Below are 11440 nucleotides of genomic sequence, written 5' to 3'. Positions count from 1 at the left end.
CATCAAAATTTTCCTCAACAAGTTCATCAGGAGTCCTCAACAGGTTCATCAGGATTTTCCTCAATTGGGACGTCGAGATTTTCCTCAATCGGAACATTAGGATTTTCCTCAACATTAGTGGTTGGCAATGTTGCACCACTAGTATTAGTTTCTAAATCATTTGAAACTTTTCTTTTGAAAAAATCAAATATGGTAGTTGACTTTTTCATAATCTACAAATAAAATATAATTTGAAATTATTATGTTATTATATGGTCAATAATCTACAATCATTACATACAACAGACAAATACTATGCACACAAACATTCAACAACTAACCAATAAATTTTAAAGTTACAAATAATCTCTTAAATTATTTATCCAACTTTAATGTTTTAAAAGACACTAACTAATAGACAAAACCACCAAAAAAAAAAATATCACAAAACATCACAGCCTATTCATTATTGCTAAAGACAAAACTACAAAATAAAAATAAAAATAAAAATAAAATATTTACAAAACATCAAATGCAATAAGTGTTGACTGGTACGTGTGGTGTTGTGTTTGTCACTTGTCAGATGCAACTTTTTCATTTATAAAAGAATGCTAAAGACAAAGATGGGTCTTGGATCAGTTTTTTACCTTTCTTTTATCTCTTTCTCTCTAGTATATTCTGTCTTTAAGTCTCAGGTCTCTCCATCCCAGCCCAAGCTCCCAGCCCCAGTGTCCCTGACTGCCATTGCCACTGGCTTTGCTTCTTCAGTTCTTCTGCCACTAGCTGCCAAATTCCTCACGGTGTTCAACCGTAAGTTAGGTTTTCCTTCTTCTTCTTTTTTCTTTTTTTCTTTTTTTCTTTTTTTTTTTTGGTTGAATGGCTTAGAAATCCCCTTCTTTTTTCCCTTTTATTATATGTGTAAGGTAAGTTGGATGTTTCCTACTCCTAGGCTAGGTAGATATCTAATTAGAACCGACTTTGATTTTTTATTTTATTTTTTGGGGTGTTGTTTGGGCTTAATTTTTGTTGTTGGGCTAACTTTTTTTATAGCATTTAAAAATATCAATGATATTATTAAGGGGGGCAAAGTGCAATTTTATTGGAACAAATTGCTAAAAATAATATATTATATATATACTAAAAAAAATTTTTGAAAATCTAGGGGGGGCCACTGCCTCCCCAGGTCCAAGAATAGCTCTGTCACTAGGTGGGATAATGAATCTCGTAGGAGCCAAGAAGAATGCTAGGCCATCACCAAAATCGGAAGTGCCTGATCCAACGATGCCAATAGTGAAGGAGAAACGTGTGGTAAAGTCGGAGAGCTTTCCTATATTAGGGTCCCAGAGTGGCACCTTCTTAGCATAGACAACCCAACCAACACAGTAGTTTTCAACTCTGTTCATATCAACAAATCCCGTAGAACTTACTGCATCACCCATATATAGTATGTCGATGTCACTAGGATCAAAGTAAGTTTTTTTGAATTGAACTAAATAAGCACTAGTGAGGAGAAGTAAAACAAAGAAGAAAAGAGGAAACATAGAGGTATCTAAATAGTAATCTGTAAAGTTGGTGAACTAGTATTGTGTTGCTTGGAAGTGGTAACTGAATTTTCTATTTATAACTTGATGATACTGAAGTTTCCTTTCAACTACCAGCTACATAGTTAAATAGTGAAAGAAGTTCATTGAAATGGTACTACATACTTCAAATAAAATATAATGATGAAGATACCTCGCCGGCAAAATTGCGTCTGATAGGTCAAGAATGTATTGACCCCTTTGGTAACTTAATCAATTACTTAGCCAAGTTAAGTAATTTGATTCAATTTAATGCAATAAGCGTGGTAGCACAAACAAATCACCAACTAAGTTAAATGCAGCAGAAAATAAATTTGACACAAGTGATTTGTTTACGAATAGGGAAAACCACCGAGGCAAAACCCCACCGAGTGAATTTAAGGTCACCACTCTCAAGAATCCACTATTATCAAAACAAGCGATTACAAGTAAAGGATTCCCAGTACCTTATACCAACCTACAGTTGAACCATTACCCAAATACACAATTGGACTTGTAATGTAGTGACAATCTCTCCTTTCAATGCACGACTCTAAGTACGTGACTAACCAATTGATGCACGGATCCTAATACGTGACTAACACACCAACTTGAGAAAGATGTTGGCCCCAAAGTTCTTCAGTTCATCCACATGATGAAGATCAAAAAGCTCCTTGGTTACAAAACCCTTGGCACACAAATGCAGCAGCTTCTTCAAGAGAAAGATGAACTAGGGAAAATTGTCTCTAGTCACAATTTGAGTGAATAATCACTTTGCATCAAGTTGCACCACCTTAGACGATAAAATAATCATTATATATAACTAGGGTTGTGAGAAAAGAAACCCTACACAAATAGCTTGGATATGCGTGAAAAACATATCTAGAAATCTGAATTTCGTAATTCTCGAAAGATACAGCTTTTATCGAGAGCTGTCAAGAATCACATATTAAATCTCGATAGATACATCTGTCGAGTTTTAATAAATAGCACTTCTTCACTTGTTTCTTGGACAAACTTGCATAGCTTCAATACTAGACTTAAACTCTTGTTTCTTGAAGTATTAAACACATCATAGATCTACCCAATTACAAGTAAAATGTGTTTTGTCAAAGGATTAGCCAATTCTATATGACAAATGCTCTAACAAGTTCTATATATGTCCAACAATCTCCCCCTTTGGCAATTTGTGACAAAACTACAACAAACAAATGAAGTATGAGAGAAGTCATAAATCACTAAACTCATAATCACTTATTAAATACAATAAAATCTAATCCTAACACAAACTCTTGAAAAACTTTGCAAGAAGAGAGTTCATGGCATGATAGATTTTGTCTTTCTGAAACACTTTAAACAAAACTCATCAAGACATCTTAGTGTGAAACAGAAATAAAAGATTGCATACATAAAAAACATGTGTATAAAGATAAAAAAGAAACAACACATGGAGAGATAGGTGAAAATGATAACAACATCATAATATATATATATATATATATATATATATATATCAAAGATAAGAACAATGTTTGCTATCACTAAGTGGTCACAAGACCGATGTACAAAAAGATAATGTAACTTCATAGAAAGAAAAGAAAAGTACATATATCCTCACTATATCCCTCAAAAGTTATAAACACTCCCCCTATCAAAAAGTCCAATATTAACTCTCCCCTTAAGTACATGACTACTTTCATACCCAAAACTATTTCCCCTTTTTGTCACAAATGATAAAGGGCAAGTCACTAAGAAGTGGTCATCTCCTCAACACCAGAAGAGCTAACATCCTCATCCTCGTCATCATCATCATCATCATCACCGGAACCATCATCATCGTCCTCGTCCTCTGAAGCCTGTGGAGATGGAGAGGGAGAAGCAACGAAGCCACCAAGGCGAGCCTGACTGTAACACCCTAGCCTTTATAAAATAAATAAATAAACAAATAAAAAGGTTGTTTTGAAAATTATTTGAGTGGGGGCATTTTTGTAATAAGACCCAAGACTAGCCCTAGCCTTATATGTAACCCACGTTGGCTTCCTCCTCTATTTTTCTAAAGTGCCGCCTCCCATCACCTTTCCCTCTTTCCTCTAGTATTCCCATTCCCCATGGCCGAAAATCCTCTCTCTCATCCTCATGTGAAGTTTATTTACTTCTGCCTCTTAAATTTCTATCTTGGTTGACTCATGGAAGGTTCTTTCCCAATCAAAATCCGCCACCAAGAGTTCTAGTGGCTATTTTGGCAGACCCATTTGAAAGACCATCCCTCTAAGTTTGGTTAATTCAATAGATGAGGTAAAAATCTAAGTTTTTTGTCATTTTCTTCTATGAAATCCTTTGGGCTTTGTTGTTTCATGATGTTTATGACAATTACTTAGTGGGTATTTGAGGTGTTGGGACATTTAAGACTTTATTTGGAGGCTATGTATTTAATGAGGTGAATTAGATTGATTTTTGAAAGTGAGGTTCTTGCATTTTGGAAAAGATTTTGACATATGTGAAAGTTGATGGTATTGACTATGAAATTGTTTAATTGATATGTACATTATGCTTGTTGCATGCTAAGTGTTTGATAAATTGTCTATATGAGTTATGAGATTGAATTTCTTGCTTGCGTTGTGATGATTGTTATATGAGGTTTTGGGTTGCATTCCTAGTTGTTAATGTGTGCTAACACATGTAGCTTTAAGGTTAACCAAGTCTCAAAGCTTTAGCAATAATATTAAAATCATAGTAATTTTCTTTTGGGACTCTAAATCTATCCCTAACAGATTTGAGTCAGCTGCGACAGGTGATTTTTAATACATTATAGAAAAATTATTTTGAGCTAAATTTTTTATGGTACATACTACACATATAAGAGCTTATCCCTATTTAATTTCAAGTTAATCAGATGAATTTTCATGGACCAAACAATTTTTACAAAATGGCTGGCCTGCTGTGTATTGAATCTGAAAATGCGATGAAAACGCTGAGATTTTGTGGAATTTACTTCAAATCTTTGTTGAATGGATTAGTTTGTAAATTCATGTGCTTTCTTCGACATGTGTTTTACTTAGTTAAGTCTAATAATGGTTTGGTTTAATCATTTATTGCTCTAAAGGGAAACTCATGAGATATGCTACTCATATTATGAATTGATGTGTTTTATGTTATGTTTATATGTGCACATTGCTTGCAGTGGAGAATCAAAATGCTTTGGTTTTGTGCTATGGCATTATGGGTTTGTATGCTTGTTTGGTTCCCGTTTGGGAATGGGTACTTGTCTTGGGTTGGGCAAGCTAGGCTTTAGTACATTTGATTTGTTTTAGGAGATCCTATTCGATTTTGGAGACAAATGTGATGATAAACTTTACGATAGGCCTTATTATTAATAGGCTTATTCCTTATATTTCTAGGTTTTGAGATTCTTGGTGATGGACCTAGTGATGGGATTAGTTGATTTTCTGATGCCCGGTTGATGTAAAATTGGTTAGCTTTCCGAGGTAAGTAGCTTTTTAATGGGATTTTTGGAAAATAACCATGTTTCATAAATGTTGTTTTTGGGTCAAACCCATTTTGGAAAATTATATATGGATATATGTTTTCTTTAAAAGTGTTGTGTTGTGACCCTATTATATATTATTATATGTGAAAATGCATCATATTTGGTATTGCATTCGGGGAAATGCATGAATTTTTGATATGGAAAAATGAGTATCTTTTATTTAATCTTTGATAAGGAAATCACGAATTTCATGCTATATTAGAAAATTTAAAGATGTTTATTTTGTCTTGTTATGTGGGAAATTGATAGAAAATCTTTTGACAAGAATGAAGTTAAAAACCTTACAAACTTTTTGGAAGTTAGATTATTTAAGATTTTTCTAAAATTACCTAGATATAAACTATGTGTTTCAAAGTATATGTAACCTGTGAGTTTTATTTGGTTTTAACACCATGTCATGTGTGATTTCCCAATGATCACCCAATTTGGTTCCGCAGTCTTTATGACAACAGAATCAGATCCAGGTCATTCCCCTTTCACTTTGGATGATACATTCTTCCATGCTACACATAGGGGGAAGATGTTCCTTGATTGTGTGTGGGTGAGGCTGCTGCCCATGGGGCCAAAAGACCACATGCAAAAGAGGTCCTATTTGACGCACTTTCTCTGCTGCCCATAGGGGGAGAGAAAAACCTTGAGAGTATAGGCAATGCTACTATCCATGGGGCGAAGAGTCTGCATACCAAAGATGAAAATATCATGCCAGTTGTGAATGGGTGGATCCCCTGACCGGTCTATGTGATAGTGTGGTATATTTGTGATAAATTACCTTATGTTAGGTTTTATGACTTTGGAATAATATTATTAGTGCTCACAGATTATAATATATAGTTTCATGGTATTATTTTGAGACATTTTGTGTTTCATCATTTAATTATTCTTGTTACATTATTTTTGAAGCTGGAACCAAAAATTAAGGGAAAAATGAAAACAATCCCAAACGTTATGGGTCAAATGTGAACTTTGGTCTTAGATTTTCTTTTTAAGACGCAATTTTGCTAATTAATTATTCTTTCTAATTATGAATTTTATATGAAAATGTGAAGGAATTATATGAATAACAAATAAATTATTAGGAGTGTACAAAACCAACCGCACCTTAACCAACCAAAACGAACAGCCATATGTGGTCATTGCACTCGTTGACCACGATGGAGGCGTAAAAACTGCACTTGCTAGTGCAAATGCAATGTAGTTTGCAGTTCTAGTTTCAAAAACCGGTAACAACTGCACCACACCTATTGATAAATAATTTTTATTTTATATTTAATATATGTAATGTTTCTTATATGCCACTTCTTACACATATTTGTATATATAAGTAAGCTAAGCTATATATATATATATATGAAAAATGAACTATTTCCCAAATTTCATTGTTTGCCTCTTTGAATTCTAAATTATTTCCCATTTTCCCTAAGCCAACCCAACAAGTAATTAATTCTTGGCGAAAATGCACTTTTGGTCCCTACATTTTGGGCCTATTCTTGATTTGGTCCCTAAATTGATTTAGCTCCTAGATTGGTCCCTGATTTTTAAAAATCGTTTTTAAAATAGTCCCTACCGTCAACCCAGTGACAGAAAAAGCTAAGGTGGCAAACAGAGGTCCTAAGTGTCAAACCCATTTATTAAAATAATAATTAAAAATTCAGCATGTCCCACTTACACCCACGTGACCCCTTACGTGACCCTGCCACCTCATCTCCCGCGGACTTAGCCCTCAGGTGTCCCTGCCTATCAACTACCTTCAACCACCCCTTAGACAGACACAAACAAAGAACCCTAAATCACTCACAGACAAAAACTTTGCCTCACCCACTCATCAAAACCACATTGAAGAGATGGAATCAAGCTCATCATCCTCGGCAAGCCTGAAAAGGAGAGCATCACGCATGTGTTATTGCCCCAGCCCTAGTAAACCAGTTCTAGTGGTGTCCTGGTCAGAGAACAATCCAGGAAGAAGGTTCTATGGGTGTCCTAATTACTGGGTAAGGTCTAAGTTATTTCAAAAAAAATTTCTTTAGTTCTTTTTTTTAGTGGGTTGATTGATTTGGTTTAAATTTCAGGTTGGACGAAAGTGCAAATATTTTCAATGGGTTGATGATGAGATTTTGTCCGCATGGTAAGGTCCTTATCCTAGAACAGAGGCAAACCATTCTCAGACTCGAGGCTGAAGTTTCAACTTGCAAAAAGAGGGAGAAGTGTCTAACAGTGTCTCTGATTTTGGCATTGCTAATGTGTGGGATCTGCCTTTGTATGATTTTAGTTTTGGTCATTTAGATGGGTGGGTTAGATGGTGTATGCAGGGTTAACATATGTAGGGTTAAGGTAGATAAATAGAGTGCCTTGTATGAAGCATTTTGTGGAAAACTATATCCCAATTACCTTTGTAATTTCAGTTTGAATGAAATGAAATTATCATGGATTGAACATACAGTGTATATGTTGTTTTAGATAAATTGCTCAATGTTATCTGATTTTGTAATGAATGAATGAACTTAAGTTGGTCACTGTGTGTAACTTACTGAACTGAAGTTACCAATTCAGTCATTGTGTGCAAACTATCCACTGGAAAATACTTGACACTTATCTGGCATGAGCTGCACCTATAAGGTGCCCTGGTCTTACTCAAAGCCAACTAAATGCAGTTATGGTGCTCTATCCAAGCCTTGTCTTATACTAAATCTTGCTCTTGATTTGACAGAAATAACTTACAAAGCGTCATATGGTGAAGAGCCTTTGGACACAAATGGTAACCAATAAATAACTAAATACCTGATAAATGTTAGAGCAGGTTGCCATTAGCCATATAATGAACTTAAGTTGGTCACTGTGTGTAACTCACTGAACTGAAGTTACCAATTTAGTCATTGTGGGCAAATAGACTGCACTATATACATGACAGACATGAATCTGTCCAAAATACACAAATCACAATACAGAAAACCCAAGCAATCCTTGCCATATTACACAAATCACAAACCATATAGGCAATCTCTGCCATATTACACAAATCACAATACACAAACCATATAGGCAATCCCTGCCATAATACACATATCACAATACACAATTCATTGACAAAACCCAAGCAATCTCTGCCATAATACACAGATCACAATACTACTTGCCAAAAAAAAAACTTTAGCTGCCATAGTTCAAGCAATCAAGTTACACATTAGCTGCCATACACAAATCACAATACACAAAAACCTTAGCTACCACAATATTACAATATTATAGGCAATCAAGTTACACCTTAGCTGCCATACACAAATCACAATACAAAACTATTACTGCCACAATATTACAATATTATAGGTAATCAAGTTACACCTTCATTTGCAATTTCTTTTGCATAATTTAGCCATTGTTCAGGCAACAAAAACTAGTACTTAGCTACCATAGTTCAACACTACCAAAATATACATAATTCAGCCATAATTCAACAATAATTACAACCAATAAAAATGATTTTTGCTGCCACTGACAAACTTTCACACTAACTACCACAAAAAAGTTCAAAGAAACAAAAAACAAAGAAATGAAATTTGCCCAATCTCCACCAGCTTATCCCATTGGCCCATGCATAGATGCATTTCTTGATGCATTCAAAGTCTCACTTGTGACACTCCCCTTCTTTCTCTTCTTTGGATTTCCATGCGTGTTCCTGCTTGGATTGGATGTTGTACTATTGGGGGGTGCACTGCTTGTAGCTTGTTTGGTGGCTGCTGCACTGCTTGTAGCTTGTTTGGTAGGTAGTACCCTTGGTGGATTTGGCTCATTGATGGCCACTCCTCCACTTGCTCCACCAACTCCACCAACATAAGCCCAATTAAAAATTTGGAAGAAGTACAAACAAAAAAAAAATTCATGCACAAACAAGTATTATACCTATTTTAGCCTAGAACTCCTGCTGTTTGGACCACCACCACCAGCTGTAGGCAATGAAGAATTCTCTCCAACCTCACATTTGCAACTTCTTTTATTGTGGCCTATCTTCCCACATGACTTGCACATTTTGGTAATACTCGACCCCTTGCTGTGACCCCTTCTTGGTTTATTGGATTCCCTTGCTCTCTTCTTCTTGGGCTTACTAGGTGGCCTTCTCTTTATTGGAGGCTGCACAAGTGGGAGTCTAGTTGGGGTCCACATATTCTGACCATTAATGGGATCAATGATGGGTTCATAGCATGCCTTGTATGTGCTAACTTTGTAGCAGTCATTAGTGTATTTTTCAGCTACCTCGCTGTTGAAGAATATGCATGGAATTGCATGGTAGCATGGAATACCAGTGATGTCCCATTCCCTACATGTACATGTCCTCTTATCCAAGTCCATAATGAAACTTTGTAGCCCATTCTTAACTTCAAATCTTGTGTGAGAAGACCAACAAGCCAATCATTTACTGCTACTCATCTTCTCCCTATGCAATCTTTTACATACTTTAGGACACAACTCAGACTCTACCTTTAAAATACTCAATTTATTTTGTTGGGACCTATTCATCAAATACAACCTAATATCTTCAAGCTGCATACATAAACAACTCACATATTAGTGCATGCTAAAAAATATATAACTCAGACCTACATACATAAAGTATAGGAAATTTGCATACCATGCAATGGGCTTCCCTTTGAATTTTATGATCCTACTGTTGAAACTTTCACACATATTGTCACGCCCTAAACCCCAAAGGGTCCAAAGCATGAGAAAGATGTCTCAAGTACCTGTAAATTTTTTTTTTTTTTTTTTGACAATTCAATCAACATAAATCCTAACAAGTGCCAACATCAAGAATCATCATGATAATCTCACAGCATATACTCTCAGAGTAAGTCAGAGCTCTAAGCATTAATTACAGGGACCATTGGTCACAAAAGAATAGAGGTCTGAATAAAACAATTACATAACAACAGCTTGTCCCATCAGTGGAAATACAGTCATAACCACTATAATATACAAAAGAATGAGTCAAGCCTAGTCTAAGATGTACGCTATCTAATATATCCTACAAAAATTCAGCCTCCATCAGTAGTTAGTCTAACTACTATTAGCCACCAAAAAGCTGTCTCAAAAGATTGTTGCCTACTCTAAAAAGTTTATAAAAATAATGGAATGAGACAGAGCCCAATAAGTAGCACATTAATGGGGGTGGGGGAAATTCAAGTTTCATTTTCAATAATAATAATATGACAAGAATGATTACATAATGAAGCACAAAGTTTCTCAAAGTAAATACCTTGAAAATATATACTATAATCTGTGAGCATCAACAATATAATTCCTAAAACCATAATATCTAACATAAGATAAATTATCACAAATCTACCACACTACCACATAAACTGGTCAGGGGATCCACCCATTCACAACTGGCATGATATTGTCCTCTCTGATATGTAGACTCTTGGCCCCATAGACAGCAGCCTCACCCATACCCTCAAGGTTTTTCTCTCCCCCCATAGGCAGCAGAGAGAGCGCGTCAAATAGGACCTCTCTTGCATGTGGTCTCTTGGCCCCATGGATAGCATCCTCACCCACACACAATCAAGGAACCTCTTCCCCCCATGGACAGCAGGGAAGAACGCGTCATCCAAAGTGAAAAGGCACTGACCTAAATTTGATTTCATTGTCACAAAGACTACGGAAACCAAATCGGGTGATCACCGGGAAATCACACATGACACGGTGTCAAAACCATATAAAGCTCACAAGTATACATTCCCTTTCAAAAACATAGTTTATAACCAGGTAATTTCAGAAAAACCTTAAATAATCTAACTTCTACAAAGTTTGTAAGGTTTTCAACTTCATTCTTGTCTATTTTCTATCAATTTCCCAAATAATACAAGACAAGATAAGCATCTTTAAATTTTCTAATATACCATAAAATCTATGATTTCCTTATCAAAGATTAAATTAAAAAATGCTCATATTTTCCATGTCAATAATTCATGCATTCCCCAAATGCGATACCAAATATGATGCATTTTCATATATATATGTATATATATATATATATATAAATTAAGGTTACGACACAATAGTTTTTAGGAAAAATATAGTTTCCATAGGTAGTTTCCAAAAGCGTGTCTAACCCAAAAACAACATTTATACAACATGTCTATTTTTCAAAATACCCATTAAAAAGCTACTTACCTCGCAACCGCAAAATCCTAATTCTCCAAGCTCCAAGGGGAGATTAGCTAGAACCTAAACAATGTCAAGCAAATCTATCACAATGAGCACAAAGCTTGAAATTGTATCTAACTACAAATTAGGAATTGCCAAGTAAGAACTCAATTAGGCAAGCCTAGTATTCAACCTCACATGTAATGTATTCTACATC

At 35.3% G+C, this 11440-nt stretch overlaps 1 pseudogene; it reads right to left on the bottom strand.

Moving 5' to 3' along the window:
- LOC115962701 overlaps window positions 1–1520 on the bottom strand; it is a 6789-nt pseudogene extending 5269 nt beyond the window's left edge.
- Window positions 1521–11440: the final 9920 nt, after the last annotated feature.

Source organism: Quercus lobata, chromosome 10 (genome assembly GCF_001633185.2).
Source record: "Quercus lobata isolate SW786 chromosome 10, ValleyOak3.0 Primary Assembly, whole genome shotgun sequence".
Taxonomy (NCBI): Eukaryota; Viridiplantae; Streptophyta; class Magnoliopsida; order Fagales; family Fagaceae; genus Quercus; species Quercus lobata.
Note: the sequence above shows the minus strand (reverse complement) of the source record. Positions and strands in the feature narration are given on the sequence as shown.